The sequence below is a fragment of the Anabrus simplex genome, chromosome 3 (genome assembly GCF_040414725.1).
Source record: "Anabrus simplex isolate iqAnaSimp1 chromosome 3, ASM4041472v1, whole genome shotgun sequence".
Taxonomy (NCBI): domain Eukaryota; kingdom Metazoa; phylum Arthropoda; class Insecta; order Orthoptera; family Tettigoniidae; genus Anabrus; species Anabrus simplex.
Genome location: NC_090267.1, coordinates 327717617 through 327736666, shown reverse-complemented (window position 1 = coordinate 327736666; position 19050 = coordinate 327717617). Strand labels below are relative to the sequence as shown.

At 40.0% G+C, this 19050-nt stretch overlaps 1 long non-coding RNA gene across 1 annotated transcript in view; it reads right to left on the bottom strand.

Annotated features, from left to right (window-relative positions):
- Positions 1-9344: 9344 nt before the first annotated feature.
- The window catches only part of LOC136867281 (uncharacterized), a 176089-nt gene continuing 166383 nt past the window's right edge, over positions 9345-19050 (bottom strand). The window contains exon 3 of the long non-coding RNA XR_010859652.2: positions 9345-9366. This is a non-coding gene — a long non-coding RNA (uncharacterized lncRNA). The remainder of the gene's footprint in view (positions 9367-19050) is intronic.

Sequence of the window (19050 nt, the reverse complement as noted above, 5' to 3'; positions counted from 1 at the left end):
AATGGCCTATTAATAACTTCTTTTCTTGCTAGGTCGGCAGTTTAACACTCGCGGCGGGTTCGAAGCATTTCCATCATGTAACCTTTTCCTAAAATGTAATTACTCTTTTCATCTTTTTCTTGTAAAGCTACATATTGGGATAGAGAGTGCTAACCCTCTCGAGCTCCCACTCACATTTGTTTTGAGGTGAACTTATTTTCTCAAACTATTCTTCGTTTATGTAATGTAAAGTGTTCTTCTCTAAGTCACCTCTGTAGTATGGGATTAGCCCTTGCGTTAGTGGCCCCAGAGCCAGATTAGGTTTTAAAAACAAAGTGTATTAGGAGTGCAAGTTCGCCTCCTCTCAAATTGTTATTTTAGAGGTCATGTAATCAACCTTCTTTTCATGTAATAGACCTCCGTAGTTTGGGTATTTTACCCCTGTAAATACGTCCTTAGAGGACAGCTTGAAGGTAGAGTTTGGTGTGGCCTTGTGATAGGCTTACAATTTTGAGAGCGGATCGCTCTTTGAAATTTGTTTCTGTATGCCTCGTGCAGGCTTTATGTGTAATGTTTGGAGCCAGTGCTCCTGGGCAGGAATGGGGTTTTCTGCCCCTTGGCTAAAATTTTCTTTGGGAGTAAGGCGGGGCTGATTGCCCAAGAGTTATGAAGTAAGGGCACTGAGCCCGAACCCAGTAATATTGTACCTACATTTTTGCTACTCTGTACCTGTTATGATTGTTATCTCTTGTCTTTGAAAAGAAAATATAACCTAGTTAAATTTTAAATTAATTTTACATTGCACGTTAATTTCGTAGCTTGAAACCCATTCACACCCGCACCTTCTTTCACCTCTACCTACCACGGATATCTCCGTAACAATAATAATAATAATAATAATAATAATAATAATAATAATAATAATAATAATAATAATAATTTCGTGTGGCTATTACTAGCCGAGTGGAGCCCTTGTAAGGCAGACCCTCCGATGAGGGTGGGCGGCATCTTCCATGTGTAGGTAACTGCGTGTTATTGTGGTGGAGGATAGTGTTATGTGTGGTGTGTGAGTTGCAGGGATGTTGGGACAGAACAAACACCCAGCCCCCGGCCATTGGAATTAACCAATGAAGGTTAAAATCCCCGACCCGGCCGGGAATCGAACCCGGGACCCTCTGAACCGAAGGCCAGTACGCTGACCATTCAGCCAACGAGTCGGACAGTATTAATGATAGTAGTATATTTGAGAGATAATAAATATTAAATGGTTAAATAGTCAACAGCAAAAGCCTGCACAACAATACACAATAGAGTAAGAAGTAGTTTATCAACAAGTGCAGTAAATATCATGCTTGTGTCTCGTTGTTAGTCACAAATCTGTGTCATTTTCACATCTGTAGCACACATAACTTTTTCACTATATTTTCCATATACGTATTTATCATACTTGCAGCAAACAATTGTTTTTGGTAATTTGTTCTTTTTTTCACTCTTTGATTGGGTGTCTTTACAGCAAACGTAACACCTGCCTTTCCCTTCCATTGTTATAGCCTGACGTCTAAGATTATCTGAAATTTGGGGTACTATAATTAATATAGATCTAGATTTTACTTGACGTTTCGATACATGTTGCCAAGTTTAAGACAGGTGACGGTAAAATTGTTTCCGCGCGGTATAAACAAATGGCAGCCACGTCAGCTGAATGAATCACTCGCGAATGTAAGGTTCAATTAGAAAGTTCAAAATCTCAAACAGAGCATTATATGATCAAATGCCAGCGCTTACATTACAGTACATTACTTTGGGGATATGTCCATATTTAGGAAACACGAAAACAGCGAGAAAACAGGATTAGCGAAGAAAGTAATACTATTGTCCCGCGCTTAGACAATTAACGTAAGAAAAATAACACGCACATAGGCTACAAGTAATACGCAAGATACTACATATTGACAACAAATGACAATGAAAATAATAACCACAATAATGCACTTGTTATAATGATATCGAGACTGTAAATTACAAGAAATGACATGCAGAAAGAACAAGGTGGGAGAAAAACAAAATGTATGCAGTAAGTTACTTCATTGTTATATCCCCGTGCGACTTATAGAGCCATTTAATGAGCTGCTACTGTCCACAGAAATGATGAACCTCTCCATTACGCAATCCAGAATTCCTTCCTCTTTCCAGGCTTTCTGAATATCATATTTCTCCTTACAATTGTTTTTGACACTATTCCTACTAATATTTATAGCGGCACATGTTCCCTCTAACACTTCGTCAAACGGCAAAAGTGATCCGCGCTTGATGAGTCCCAATCCTAACTCGTTCAAAAACGTACGCCGGCGGTTGGTTTGACTTTGGTTCCATTCAGGGAAATATAGTGTGAACAGGTAAATGCGTTTATGCATACGATATCAATTAGAGTAAATGAAATGGCACATGGCTTTTAGTGCCGGAATGTGTCCGAGGACTTCGGCTCGCCAGGTGCAGGTTATTTTGATTTGACACCTGTAGGCGACCTGCGCGTCATGATGAGGATGAAATGATGATGATGAAGACCACACATACACCCAGTCCCTGTGGCAGGGGAATGAACCCATTATGACTAAAATTCCCGACCCTGCCGGGAATCAAACCCGGGGCCCCTGTGACCAAAGGCCAGCACGCTAACTATTTAGCCATGGAGCCGGACATCAATTGCAGTAAAGAACATAGACAAGGGCTATCGTCTAGTACCTCTCTTAGTTGAGTACTTGCGGGCCATCTGGTCTATCGTATCAAGACACCTTTGGTGGAATTGTAGAACAAATTGATCTCAAGACTTTTTCTTCTTCCCTGCATTGGAAACAGAACGATCGGAATGCTGTGTAGACAGCATAATTAGAATCTGTTTGGGTTTCTGCTTCACCATGTATGATGCAAGTGTAACTGGTGGTTTTTCTGAACTGGGGTCAGGAAATGCGAAATAATTGAATGTAAATCTCGTCTTTTGTAGATTTCAGTTCTTCTGGGATATGTTTTCGATGACTTTGCAGCGTTCCTACTAGAATGAGATTGAAATCAGTGTATAATTGCTCTGCTAGATCTATGGAAGTGTAGCAACGGTCGGTGGTTATATTCCGCCCTGAATTTCTAATAGGAATGACGAGTCGATTCACAACCTCGTTAGGCCCGCCTGACGAAGTAGTTGTTCCACTCATTTCCCCAGTGAACACTTACATGTTCAGAACATATGCTACCGAGCTCGATAGCTGCAGTCGCTTAAGTGCGGCCAGTATCCAGTAATCGGGAGATAGTGGGTTCGAGCCCCACTGTCGGCAGCCCTGAAGATGGTTTTCCGTGGTTTCCCATTTTCACACCAGGCAAATGCCGGGACTGTACCTTAATTAAGGCCACGGCCGCTTCCTTCCAATTCCTAGCCCTTTCCTATCCCATCGTCGCCGTAAGACATATCTGTGTCGGTGCGACGTAAAGAAAAAAAAAAAAGAACATATGCTTCCCACAATCAAAGGATAAATAAGAGTATGAACAACTCTCTTTGTGGTGTTGACAAGAATATCAGAAAGAATACAATCCATCACAATTTTCAGCACGTACCATCTATTCTAGATTTACTTGGAAAGGGGTGGAATATATTAAAGATGATGATGCTTGTCGTTTAAAGGAGCCTAACATCTAAGGTCATCGGCCCATATTGAAATTCAGGATAATACATTCGGGTAATAATACTGCAGATGGAAAATAATGGTATTCCCTCCTCTGGATGAGAAGACTCCTACGCCGCTTCCTATACAAAAACGTAAATTTATCCGGCTCCATTGCTAAATGGTTAGCATGCTGGCCTTTAGTCACAGGGGTCCCGGGTTTGATTCCCGGCAGGGTCGGGAATTTTAACCATAGTTGGTTAATTTCGCTGGCACGGGGGCTGGGTGTATGTGTCGTCTTCATCATCATTTCATCCTCATCATGACGGGCAGGTCGCCTAAGGGCGTCAAATCAAAAGATCTGCATCTGGCGAGCCGAACTTGTTCTCGGACACTCCCGGCACTAAAAGCCATACGCCATTCCTATCTGTCGTACAATTATCTTCGGTGGTAAATAAAATGGCGTATAACTTTTAGTGCCGGGAGTGTCCGAGGACTTGTTCGGCTTGCCAGGTGCAGGTCATTTGATTTGACTCCCATAGGCGACCTGCGCGTCATGATGAGGATGAAATGATGATAAAGACGACACATACACGCAGCCCCCTTGTCAGCGAAATTAACCAATGGTGGTTAAATTTCCCGACCCTGCCGGGAATCGAACCTGGGACCCCTGTGACCAAAGGCCAGCACGCTAATCATTTAGCCATGGAGCCGGACATCATCGAGTGATACTGAATTATCACTAGTTCTCTTCAAAAGCCAGCCTAGGATTGACCTTCAATCACCTTATGATGAAAACCCCCTTGAACAGTCTCTAATCAGTCTCTCAGGTCCCAAAATTCCTTGACTAACTAAACATAAATTCAGAGTATTCGAAGCTTCTTCCTATTCTCGCTGACCAACCCCTTCAGGAGATCTCTAACGGTCTCTCAGATCCCAAAAATCCTTGAATATTTCAACTAAACGAGAAATTCAGCATCTTCCAAGGTTCTTACTCTTCATCTTGACCAATTCCCAGAAACGGTTCCCAACCAGTATCTTAAATTCCAAATATTGAAGCGCTGTAGCGCAGCTTGACACCGTTCTTTCGACACACATAATTCGGTACTGTTATCGTAAACTACGACCGTTCGATCCTGTATTAACACTAGTGGTGGTGGCGATTATAGTTTTGAGGAGAAGTACAGCTGGGTAACAATCACAAGAGATTTGCAGAGGATGCGGTCCGAGTGAATTTACAATGTGACCCTACCGTTCATAGACCAAATGTACAAAAAAGTGATCGCGCTGTCGCGCAACTACATTTAAGAGCTCTAAAAACAACAACATAAATATGAGCGATAGTTAAGGGTCAGTCATGTTATAAATCTAAACGGATAATAATAATAATAATAATAATAATAATAATAATAATAATAATACCGAGCTCGATAGCTGCAGTCGCCTAAGTGCGGCCAGTATCCAATATTCGGGAGATAGTGGGTTCGAATCCCACTGTCGGCAGCCCTGAAGATGGTTTTCCGTGGTTTCCCATTTTCACACCATGAAAATGCTGGGGCTGTACGTTAATTAAGTCCACGGCCGCTTCCTTCTCACTCCTAGCCCCTCTCTGCCATATCGTCGTCATAGGACCTATCTGTGTCCGTGCGCCGTAAAGCAACTTGCAATAATAATAATAATAATAATAATAATAATAATAATAATAATAATAATGGGTCAAGAAGTTCAAGTACCTTGGTGAGACGATACAGGAGAATGGACTAGAAATAGCTGCAGTGGAAGATCGGATCTCAAAAATGGAAAGAGCATATGGCTTGACAAAAAACATCTACAATAAGAAGTGCTTATCATGGAATTCCAAATTAAAACATTACAACACCGTGGTCAAAACAGAATGCCTGTATGTCAGTGAATGCCTGTCCATGAACTACAAGCTGGAGAAGCTAGAGGTCCTGGAAAGAAGAATCCTCAGAAAAATTATGGGAGCTGTCTAAACTGAAAGCGGATGGAAACTTCGGAGTAACAAAGAAGTTTACCAGAAGGTGGAAAGAATCTCAGAGACCATGAAGAAAAGGAGGCTGGCGTTTCTTGGACATCTGTACAGAATGAACGCAAACAGACTTACCAAACAGATATTTGAATACTTCTGGAGAAAAAAAGACCACTACAGCATGGATTAAGGAAACGGATATGGAAAGGTTAAGCATCTTGGAAGACCAGCTGTTAGAAAGGAATACGTTTAGGAACACACTGAAGAATTTGGAAGGTGTTCAAGCCGCAGGAAGAACTAGAAAGACCGGAAGAGCCTGGACAGATGAACAACGGAAGCAGGCCAGCGAACGCATGAAGGAGTATTGGACACAGAGAAAACTCCGCACGAAGAGAAAGAAATGAAGTTGTAGCGTGATCCTTAGTGGTCCATTCGCTTGTAAATAATAATAATAATAATAATAATAATAATAATAATAATAATAAATAATAATAATAATAATAATACAAATCGTATGGCCTCAGCTACTGTCTGCAGGTAGTTCAGTTTGAAGCTACCTAGGTTGCCTGTGCGTCAATTTCGACATTCCGTTTTATTCTGCCAAATGTGTCACCAGAGATCATTTACGTAACGACATCGTAGACATGGAGTGTCGAACTGCCGGATCTGAAGTCGTGACTCTGGGGTCAGGAGGCTGTCACTCTATCAATGATCCACAGAGAGAGCTATCTAACCGGACGCTGCTTGCCAATCGGAGGGGTCGAGTTGGTAAATGTTCCTTATCAGTGTCCTTCCAGCGCCGTGACACCGCTCACCATCTGGAACGGCTCTTCACTGAGTGGATCCACGCCATCTGGAGAGTGACTCTTCATTTCTCTTCCACTGCGGCGAAGGTTTCGCGAAAATATGGGACCATAATGTCAGTTTCTTCTACAGTTTGTGTGTACTGTTGGACAGAATCTCACCTGTCGTTTCTTTCCAACAGTTTCTCTCGAAAAGTGCACCCAGGCTCAAGTTAGTATTTGACGGGGGATAAAGTTCGGATGTCCTTCCCATAGCCCAAGTCATTGGGAGTCGATTCCGACCATTGGGGCAGTGGAAAACCTCCCTCCCCCACCCTGTAATCCCGACTTCATTCAGGTTATCTTAGTGATTCATATGATCACTGGAACCATTCTGACTCCTTTTGGATTTTGGTAGGGCTTGTTAAGGCGAAGTGCAACTGGGCAACCACCCCCTCTTAATGCTGATCAGAAGTGAGATGAAGGGACTGAAGGTATTTTTCAGAAGAGAGGCAAGGGCCATTAGAGGTATGAAAATGAAAGCCATCCTGTCTCGCAGACATAACACAGTCGGGATTGGAAGAGAACAAGTAGTGAAGAGCTTGATACTGTCAGAAACAGCTAGGAGCCACGTGGTCACTTACTCACGCTATCAAGTTGAGAGCCCCTGGAATTATTTTAAGTTTTGTTAGGAGCTAAAGGATCGGATGCCCTTTCCAAAGGCAACTGACTTCAGATGAGAATTACACTTCAGTGTGCGTAGAGACTTGACCTTTGACGTCTGAGTGGAGGGCCAATAGCTAACCCTCTGAACTTATCATACACTCTCCTTAACATACATCATTCAAGTAACAAAAATGTTATTTAGCTTCCCATTAACCTGATTAAAGAAGTTCAGATTTCTTCTTACTATTTGAATAAAAAATTTAGAATTTCGTAAGTCAATCCTCCAAATTTTTATTCACCTCTTTATCCATCTCCAAATTTTCGTAAATATTAGCACGACCATTTTAAGCAGATCGTTGTAACACAGCAATTTAAAATAAAAATTATTCCTATTATAACGTATTGTGTACGAATCATCTGGAATAATCTAAAAGAAAAAAATAGATATAGGAGTTGAAACAACCTACTTGTAAACAGCTCTTTGTGTGTCCAAATTTAAACCATCACGCCTTATTTATGAACTTGCAATGTAAACATTTTACTTAGAAGACATGTGTCGTTATTTTGGATTTTGGTGGTGCTTATTGTTTTAAAACCAACGGCCGTAGCCGTGTTGAAACACCGGATCCCATTAGATCTCCGAAGTTAAGCAACATTGGGCGTGGTCAACATTTGGATGGGTTGCCACGCGCTGTTGGTGGGGGGTAAGCGAATGGAGGAGCGGAAAGGAACTGGCCACCCTACCGCACGTAAACTCCGGCTCAGGCACACCCCTGCGGAGGTTCGGACCTGCCTTCGGGCAGAATAACCCTTACCTTACCTATTGTTTTAAGGGGAACTTCAAATAGGCAACCATCCAGTCTTAATGCTGGTGGAAATACTACCCACACTATGAATACTATCTAGTCGAAATGAACAGAGATCTGGAGTGATTTCTACATCACGACTAGTATGACGTCATGTAAATGAAAGAGAGTATGTTATGACCGCAGGCACATGATAACGTGCTTAGCGGTACACAGGTTCCTCTAAAGATTTGTAGGACTAAAATATACCAGAAACCTAGATTTTAGTGTAATGTGCTGTCGTGTAGCCTGTAGACAGGCCTTTGTAGTTGACACCCGTTGGTGACCTGCGCATCTCTATGTGTGGTGATGATGTTCATGAGGTAGTGAGAAGGTGAAGGCCGGTGCTGGCACATAGCCTACTCTTGTCGAATAATGTCAAGGGGTTTGCTCAAAGCTTAACGTCTCCATCCGACGGGCGAATGAAAATCATCAGCGTCTAATGGCCTTTCTCCATATGAACATTGTGGAGAGGTTTGGAAATGAATCCAGGTTTTAGCATGCAATCTGGTGATTAGGAATTGTATACTCTCCTACCCTGCCGGCCAACATTCTGACGGTGAAATTTCATTCCACAAATGGTACTCGAACCGGCGAACTACAGGGTCAGACAATAAAGACTTAACGCCCTAACGATCATGGCAGTCAGGCGGACAGCTCTTAGTGTGAGACGTTTGGATGCATGTGCGATAGGTACCATGTATTATGTACTGTAGACGTATGTAGACTATGTTGTCCTCAGCCCGAAGGGTGGTTGGATCCTCAACGGCTCCACCATTAGCTGTCATAGATGGCCTAGGTATCACTGAAGAGGTGTACTAGGGAAATGAGGAGTAAGGTTAGTTGCTTTCCTCACGGAGCCAGAAGTTGCTATTACATATCAGCCTGTCAAGTCTACAAAAATGCATGCACCGACCGACCCTAAGAGCAACATTTTCACACCATTCATAGCAGGAACTAGCTGCATAAGAAATGGCATTACTAGCATTGCTCATATCTTAGACACTCTCATATTGTCAGAGCCAAGGATAAGACTGAGGAGGATCAATAAAAGTAACAAAATTACTCTAGTCCATACCAGAAAACATAGTGCACTGTGAACACTACATCTCGCCAGCAAAGGCATATCAAGCAGACAACGACAATAATTGTTGTCCAAATTTTGTATTGAACGAACATTTCGAAATTATGTTTCTATTTTAGTTTTAAGTTTACATTTTAGAATTTCTTTATGGCTGTTGGCAGCGACAAACATTATTATTGCGTCACTCGAATACGAGGCTCACCATTACAACAAATCCAAGCCGAATCTATTATGATGTTCTTCTTTGGAAACGTTTGACTGACCTGAGGGAAAGTTCATACCTGCGCATTATTAATTCCTGATAAGTTACGTCCTGATATGCCAGACTGAAATGGATTGGACTGGTACTCACCCGACCTCCGAGATTGGACTGGAACAAGAAAAGAACAGTTTCATGTTAGAACATTTGTAACATACTCGTATTGATCCAACTTTAAGGCTTTTCAATCTGTTAAAAACACTAATTATAACACATTAGAGGTTGTAGTAAGGATGTAATTGATATTTTGCGGGAATGCTCAACAAAAGAGTGGTTGAATGGGTGGCTACATTTCTAGGAAATAGAACTAAGAGAATTAGAGTAGGTGAAGCGTTATCTGGTCCTGTATTGATTAAGAGAGGGTCGCGCAGAGCAGTATTATTGGACCTTTGTTTTCTTATAAATGACTAGCAAGATACCCGTGCTTCGCTACGGTATTATACTGAAATTTATAATTGAATGCTTATTGTTTTATATATAATCCGCCGAAATTCGCGATCTGATTCGTTTTCTGAGAGAATCCGCCAAAATTCGCGATTTGACTCGTTTTCTAATAGATTACGGCAAGTTTCCTCCCATTTTTCAATCTTTCTTTCCAGCAATCGATTTCGTACATCCCGAGCTAGGTCCAGGTATTCCACCCGGTAAGTTGGGTCCCTAAATTTTGCCATCTTTTCCTATAAGCATTTTTAATATGGATCAAATACTTTAGGAGATCCGGCGTGGTGTCGTCTTGGGTGCCTTGGCGGTACTGAACCCGCGGCCGGACTGCATTCTTAGTCATTACCCGTCCAGGACCCGTTTCCAGCGCGGTCCGCACATTTGATGACGGACCAGATTATTATTATTATTATTATTATTATTATTATTATTATTATTATTATTATTATTATAATTATAGATGTTCTGGACCCCACAGCAAGATGCAAGACCGCTACTTGGCGGTAAATTACATCTGCTGCCATTGTCATTGTTGACAATGTGACCAGCACCATCGTCGTGCATAGGCAAGTGTGCGGGATTTCTGGCGATACGAATGGCATACTTCTGTGCATTATTGACCTTATTATAGATGTGAACAATTTGACGGTCTATCTCATTCCTATCGTTTATTTCAAATGTGTTTAAATTTTTATTTGTTTGCCAGGAGATCTACTGTAATCTAAGAACGTTCTCCGAAGGAAAAGATGGCTGTTGAAAACGAACCCAGGAAAGATTAAAAATGATCGGTTTATGATAAGAATAAGTACATCGAAAATCTACAGCCTGTTTCCAGTCATTCGACAGGGTCAGGAGTGGAATGAATAAAGCCCCACCTAGCGGCGACAATAGGAATTGTGCCGGCTGCCCAAGCAATCCTCTGGGGCAATGATCGATGAATGACAAATGAAATGAAATGTTGGACAGCGTTGCTGGAATGAATGATGACAGGGTAAACCGGAGTATCCGGAGAAAAACCTGTCCCACCTCCATTTTGTCCAGCATGAATGTCACATGGAGTGACCGGAATTTGAACCACGGAACCCAGCTGTGAGAGGCCGGCGCTCTGCCGCCTGAGCAACGGAGGCTCCTTATAACAACATTATGAGCAGTAAAATCAATTGGTCTCACCTCCTTCTACACCCCACCCCCGTTAAGTTTATATACCCCCCCAAAAATTAAAAGAAGGCATGTTTCTTTATGTTTAAAGGAGATTCCAAACACCAATGTTCACGTCTATTACCTTCAGTTTTGAGACATAAGTATCCCCATAAAAATAATTCACTTTTTTTTCACTTCCTTTCATACTCCTCCCCCCCACCCCTAAGTGAATTTTCCGGCAAAAAAATACTTGTTTCTTTTATAGTAAAGGATCTTCTAAATACCAATTATCACGACTCTAACTTCTTCAGTTTTTGATTTATGTGTCCTAATGAAAGGAATTCAAATCCTTTTCACTCCCGCCCCCCCAAGATTGTTTGCCCCAAAACGGATTTTTCTTTATTTTAAAGGAGATCCAAGTACCAATTATCACGCCTGTAACAACTTTAATTTTTATTAGATGTATGTATTCTCATACAATTAAGTCAATTAATTTTTCAATTCTTTCACCCCCCCACCCTCCATTGGATTTTCCGAGAATACGTGTTTCTTTACTTTTAAAGCAAATTTCAAATATCAAATTTCACGTCTGTAACATCTTCATTTTTGAGATATCAGTAGCCTAATTAAAAGAATTTAACACCATTTTCAGTCACTTTTACCCCCCCCCAAGTGGTATTTCCGAAAACTAACAATACACGTTTCTTTATTTTTAATAGAGATAAAAATGCCATTTTCACTTCTGTAATATGTTAAGTTTTTTGAGATATACTGTAGAAAAATCTTATTTTAAAATTTCACCCCTTTTTAATTCCCCTTAAGTGGAGTTTCCAAAAACAAATCACCTACGTTTCTTTACATTTCCAGGAGATTCCAAATACCCACTTTCTACGTCTGTAACATTTTACGTTTCTCAGATACTCTGTAGGTATAGTCTTTCAAAAAATTCACCCCAATTTGTCACTCCTGTTTAACCGCCATTAAGTGGATTTTCCAAAAAAAAGCGTGTTTATTTTTAAAGGAGATTCTAAATACCAATTTTTACATCTGTAAACTTTTAAAGTTTTAAGATGTAGACACACGCATTTTAAAATTTCACCCCCATTTTCACCCCCCATTATTTGCATTTTCCAAAAACAAAAAAACCTGTTTCTTTATGTTTAAAGTAGATCCCATATACCTTTTTTTTCAGGTCGGTCATATCTTCAGGTTCTGAAATATAAGTAGCCTCTTTAAAGGCATTCAACCACTTTTTCACCCTTTTCCACCCTTGCTATTGGGATTTTCCGAAAACAAAAAGATACGTGTTTCTTTATTTTTAAAGGAGATTCTAAATACTAATTTTTACATCTATAAACTTGAAACGTTTTGAGATATATATACGCCCATTTTAAAAATTCACCCCCTTTTCACCCCCCCATTAATTGGATTTTCCAAAAACAAAAAATACGTGTTTCTTTATTTTCAAAGGAGACACCTAACACCAATTTTCAGGTCTGTAATATCTTCAGTTTCTGAGATATAAGTACCGGTATCCTGATTAAAGGCATTCAACCCCTTTTTCACCCTTTTTCACCCCTCCTATTGAAATTTTGTGAAAACAAAAAAATACGTGTTTCCTTATTTTTAAAGAAGATTCTAAATACCAATTTTTACATCTGTAAACTTTATAAGTTTCGAGATATAGATACACTCCTTTTAAAATTTTACCCCCCTTTTCACCCCCTTAGCGACGGAATATCCAAAAATCCCCTCTCAGCGAGCACCTACATCTTAATATGAATATCTCCCCAAAATTTAATTTCTTTATGTCCAGTAGTTTTGGCTCGGTGATGATGAATCAGTCAGTCAGTCAGTCAGTCAGTCAGTCAGTCAGGACAAGTTATTTTATATATATAGATATGATTAAAGATCTGGAATAGAGTAGTAAATGATTTGCAGCATTGTGACTGCAATGTAGTGAGACGGACAGCAGACAATGGTTTGAATGTAAATAGGATTAAAAGTCAAGTTGCAAGTTTCACCCAAAGGAAAAGTCCTCTCAGTTTTAATTATTGTGTTGATGGGGTGATACAACCTCATGGGGGACAATGTAAGTACCAAGGTGTTAATATAATTATAAGGAATGATCTTTATTGGGGTAACCGTATTAACGAAGTAGTTAAGAAATGTTGCAGATCTCTTCACATGGTTATGAGAATATTTAGGGGTTGTAGTAAGGATGTAAAGGAGAGGACATATATGTCTGTGGTAAGACTGCAGTTAGAATATGGTTCCAGTGTATGGGACCCATACCAGGACTACTTGATACGAGAACTGGAGAAAATCAAAGGAAAGCAGCACGATTTGTTCTGGATAATTTCCGACAAATGTTGCAAACATTTGGCTGGGAAGGCTTGGGAGTACGGAGACGAGATTCTCGGCTAGGTGGTATGTTTTGAGCTGTCAGTGGTGAGTTAGCGTGGAATGATATAAGGAGAAGAATAAGCTTGATTGGAGCTTTTAAATGTAGGTGATTTTGTTAACACTGTACTGTATTAACAAAATCTTGTAATTTCTTTCCTCTTTTTAACACAAGTTTAACGTTGCACTAACACATTGAAGGTTTTCAAAACTTGGAAAGTGCTAGGATTGGAAAGGAAGTGGCTCTGACCTTACTTAAAACCCATATATGCCCATGGTGCGTTTTTCCAACAAATTACTGCCACTCACTTTTTCCCCTCTAAAATGACATAGGTATTTGTAAATAATGAACTGACCTCATCTGTAAGTCGGGTAACAATGCTGCTACAGATGGGTATGAATGATAAAGTGACTACTGTGCCACACCTGATTACCTTCATAATTTACTTTGTGATATCGCATTTTTTACGATGTCATAGATCAGTCGATTGTGACTGGTCAATGTTCTCATACTTGACGTGTAGTTCATCTCGATTAGACAGATGGCACCTCATGTAATGAAGGATTGCCGAAGCATTTTTTTCTAACTTATCTTTGATTCGTTTGCTCTCTGCTTGGGAGACAAGAATGGCTTGGGTTAAAAAGATGGATGCGCTGGGCTACGAGATGATTCTCATCTCTTTTAACTGGTATTTTAAAAAAATTCATAATTTACCCAGTATGGCTTTCTGTTCTGAGTCAATGTATATGAATACTTAGAATCTATGGATTCTATTCCTTCAAGCTTCAGATATGTATATTATTTGTCTCTCCTTGGCTTGCCATAGTTATGTTGGTTTAGTGTGCTGAGAGATCCCTGTTCTGTATATTATAATTTTATTTACTTGCTGCTGGCTTATTTCAGTGTCCTTCCTTTCCTTCATGTCTGTTTGTTATGTATTCGTTCCTACATGGGGCGGAGGGTAAGACTGATCCATTTGATCCGTGTGTGTGTGGTGAGTTCGTTTGTGTTTTGATTGGAGACCTTTTATATTGCCTTCGGCTTCGACGTCTGGCTTGAGCTTATTATTATTATTATTATTATTATTATTATTATTATTATTATTATTATTATTATTATGTTCTAACGCTGATGCTGTACATTTCATGTTCGCCTTGATATGCGATATAAAAGTGTCATGTGGCGTGTAAGTTAATTTTGGTTATGGTGTTGACTGGGTGAGCCTGGCCTATATTGCGGCGACCCAGATATCTGATCTGTGCTCTCAGATCAAGCTCATAAGCCACCGACTGACTCTTGTCATGCTGTTACGGTTCTTATCGTAAAGTGTCTTGATACTATATTATTTATCCTACATTGCATATTTGATTTCTGCGTGTGTGTGTGTGTGTGTGTGTGTGTGTGTGTGTGGGTGGGTGTAGGCGTTGTGTGAATGTCGGATCTGTGTTATTTTTCAGGGCCCTATGGATGTTGCTTTTATTATTATTATTATTATTATTATTATTATTATTATTATTATTATTTTACCTTACTTTTGTTAGCGGCTTGCTCAGCCAATTTATTTGCCTATTTCGGGACCTTACTCTCAATTCTACTTGGTTCATTTGACTCTTGTTTATTTGCTTCCGTAACTATAGCAATTCATTTTAACATCCTTATGTTCCATATTTGTTCTTTTTCTACCAGCTTTGCTTCTCTGGCGTATTGGTTTCTGGGGAATACAGTCTCTTTGGAGATTGTTGGGAGCCATGTTCCTTTTAAAACAATTGATTTAAGCCTTGTCTCATCTGGGGAGTTGCGATAATAACTTTTTTCTTGTGTGAAAGCTGCTACTTTCACCTCTTATTGATATCTTTCCTTTGAGAAAGGAATGCTTTGCATCGCATTTTAATTATCACTGTATGATAAGAATTGAATACAACTTTGTCACTTTCCACAATACTTCAGTTACGACTGTGTAAAAACATTTCATGAGATTGAATTTAACGAGTCAAATGGCTCGATTGTGATTAAGATACCTTCACGGACTATGTATGTGAGTATCAGTCTCTCTGTATCTTCCCATTTTGCTTGTTTTATGCCCACCTTTTCATTCTTTGCCAATTGTATATTAATAAACCGTATTCATTTTTAAATTGATCTGCTTTGTGTACATGCCTTTTATACTTTATTTCTCTAGTCTGAGGCCCGGATTCAGTTCCTGGCAGGTTCTAGCCAGTTTCGACCGGTCCACAGTAGATAGGTAGGTAGGTGGGTAGGGTGTACTACTCGGTTGTCTTGCCGATTGTTGGTTTGTGTTAATACGAGTTCAGTCTGTAGGATCTCAATTAGAGTATGTTCCAGTGTATGGGACTCACACCAGGACTTCTTGATACGAGAGCTGTAAAAGATCCAAAGGAAAGCAGCACGATTTGTTCTGGGCAATTTCCAACAGAGGAGTAGTGTTATGAAGGTGTTGCAAAGTTTGGGCTGGAAAGAATTGGCAGTAAGGAGACGGGATGCTCGACTATGTGGTGGAGAATTGGCGTGGAATGACGTAAGGTAAAGGCAAGGGTTATTCTGCCCGAAGGCAGGTCTGAACCTCCGCAGAGATGTTCCTGTGCCGGAGTTTACGTGCGGTAGGGTGGCCAGTTCCTTTCCGCTCCTCCATTCCCTTACCCCCCACCAACAGCGCGTGGCAACCCATCCAACTCATGACCACGCCCAATGTTGCTTAACTTTGGAGATCTCACGGGATCCGGTGTTTCAACACGGTTACGGCCGTTGGCAATGACGTAAGTAGAATAATAATATTGAGCGGAGATTTTCAAAGTAGGAAATATCATAATATGAAGATGAGGTTGGAATTGAAGAGGACAAATTGGGGGTATATATTCATTTCTAGGACGAGGAGTAAGGGATTGAAATAAATTATGAAGGGAAATGTTCGATACAGTTCAAAGATTTTTGAATACGTTTAAGAAAGCGCTAGGCAAACAACTGATAGGGAATCTGCCACCTGGGCGACAGCTCTAAATGCAGATCATTGATGATTTGATTGATTGACTGATTGATTGATTGATTGATTGATTGATTGATTGATTGATAACATTCCTGTAAAAATACACACTAATAAACAAAGAATGACATGTTTCGTTGTACAAGAACAACTTCAGATTCTATCATATCGCATTAAATTGTGCGTATGCATAAACAATATTGTTTACGCACCGTATAAGGAATGTTATAGTGTTTTATGTGCTATAATTAGTGTTTCGACGGACTGAAAAGCCTTAAAGGTACATTAAGTCGACACTGGAAAATATGGCTTCCTCCTTAAGAAAACCTGTATTATTTATTTATTTATTTATTTATTTATTTATTTATTTATTTAGTAATAGTGAGATACAGAAACGAACTACACAATTTTACATTGATTGTATTTTCTTTTACAGTTGGCTTTACGTCGCACCGACACAGATAGGTCTTATACGACGATGGGATAGGAAAGGCCTCGGAGTGAGAAGAAAGCGGCCATGGGCTTAATTAAGGTACAGCACCAGCATTTGCCTGGTGTGAAAATGGGAAACTACGGAAAACCATCTTCATGGCTGCCGACAGAGGGGTTCGAACACAGTATCTCCTGGATGCAAGCTCAAAGCTGCGCGGTCCTAACCATACGGCCAACTCGCCCGGTCATTGACTGTATAAGAATGAAAAAACACAGTACCAGAGAACAAGGAGGAACATCAATAGTAACGAATTCTTTAGGAATTAAATTGCAAGAAAGAAACAGGTAAAAACAGGTAGGTATACCAAATAATTTCCATATCATTAGTAACGTTCAGGACGAACTGTCAACAGATAATTATTGAGAGCTTACTCCTTAATTTGTACATATTTCAGTTTGGTTCTGAAGAAATGGTAAAGAATGAAGATGTCAGTTTCATGTGGTGCATTTACAGTACTGTTGTTGGAAGTCAGAAGAATTGTTGGAGTGTTAGGCACACACGTGGAAAATGGAGTAATGGTCTATTTCGGATTCTGCGAGGATAGACGTGCAACGAGCAATGAGATAACCTAGATGTGCATTTAAGAATACCGTTTACACCTCTATGGAGAAAACAGAGATCTGTGTATTGTAGACGTTCACTCAGGTCCAAGATGTTCAAGTACGACAGATTTTAAACGGGCGCAGGTCAGAATTACTGACTTTCACAGTATACGAAAAGAATGAGAAGAACGGATCAATTTTATTGACGTTTGTGGGGGAAGGTGATGACCAAATGGGCAAGCAAAAATACACAACATAAATATAGAAGTATAATAATTTAAGGGTATTTAATTCATGAATTTCAGTAAATACGGTACTATTTTATTTGTAATGCTGTACTGAAACAGATTAAGAAAGAAAGAAAGAAAGAAAGAAAGAAAGAAAGAAAGAAAGAAAGAATTTTTTCCTTTCTAAATCCGTTTACCCTCCAGGTTTGGTTCTTCTCGGACTCAGCGAGGGATCCCACCTCTACCTCCTTAAGAGCAGTGTCCTGGAGCGTGAGACTTTGGGTCGAATATACAACTGGGAAGGAGGACCAGTACTTCGCTCGGGCGGCTTCACCTGCTATGCTGAACAGGGGCCTTGTCGGAGGATGGGAAGATTGGAAGGGATAGACAAGGAATAGGGAAGGAAGCGGCCGTGGCGTTAAGTTAGGTACGATCCTGGCATTTGTCTGGAGTAGAAGTGGGAAACCACGGAAAACCACTCATGCCACTTTCAAGGCCACTTTGAAGACCACTTTCAAGGCAGAGTCGGGAATCGAACCCGGGCCGCCGGGTGTGGAGACTAATCACACCAACCATTACACCACAGATGCGATAACTCGTAATTTACTTCTTGAAATAAGATTGTAATCGTTACATTCTTGTTATCGACATAGGCCTACATCGCATGGAAGCAAAAACGGGAAGAAATTAAACCATGATGAAGATGACCTTCCAGTTCTATTACAGTAGAACCAGTAGCTTCAACAGTGCTGGATGAGGTACCTTTTTTTACCCCTCCACTATCTCCAAGGAGATGAAATTCATTATACAATATCCATCACTGCTGCGGACGTTCTTTAAAATTAAACACAGGCATTCCTTCAAGTGTCCTGTAGATCGTCTTTAAAGCAAATTCAAACATGCACTTTCCTCAAGTGGTCGAGTGTTTGCGATGAGAATTTTAAGAACCAATTATTTTGTAAAGTAAGTGGTAAATTATTTGAAGTGTGAGAAGTTACCAACTAAATTATGAGAAAATAATCACTTTGAAAACTCCAAGGTAACGTATTTAGTGTTAAAGTTAGTGATGATAGCCACTTAACGTATCTACGCTGAAAGAAATGAAGTACTTTTTCGATATAGACTTTGGTATGCTTCCAGCCCCTTGCGAAAAAATATGCCAGTGATTTCCTTAAGACTGGCGTTTTTGAGTAAATTGTAATTAATTGTAATTGTAACTTCAATGATTACTAGTTGAACAGCTAATGTGTAAAAATTGTACTTGAGTAAGAATATTTCTCAGACAACTGTAATAGTTACTTTTTGGTACTTTTCCCATCACTGTTAAGTTTTCAACAAAATAATGATTACTATTAAAGGACATATTAACTGATTGCTCACCTGTTTCATTGACATCTGTCTAGTCCAAAACAAATATTTCCCTTGTAAGACAGATTATAACGTGGAAAATCAGATATTTAATGTACATATACAAGCAATACTTCTCATACTCGCTTATCGATATTTGCGGTGTGTTTGTAATGTTGAGTTTAGTGGGTTACACCTAGTGA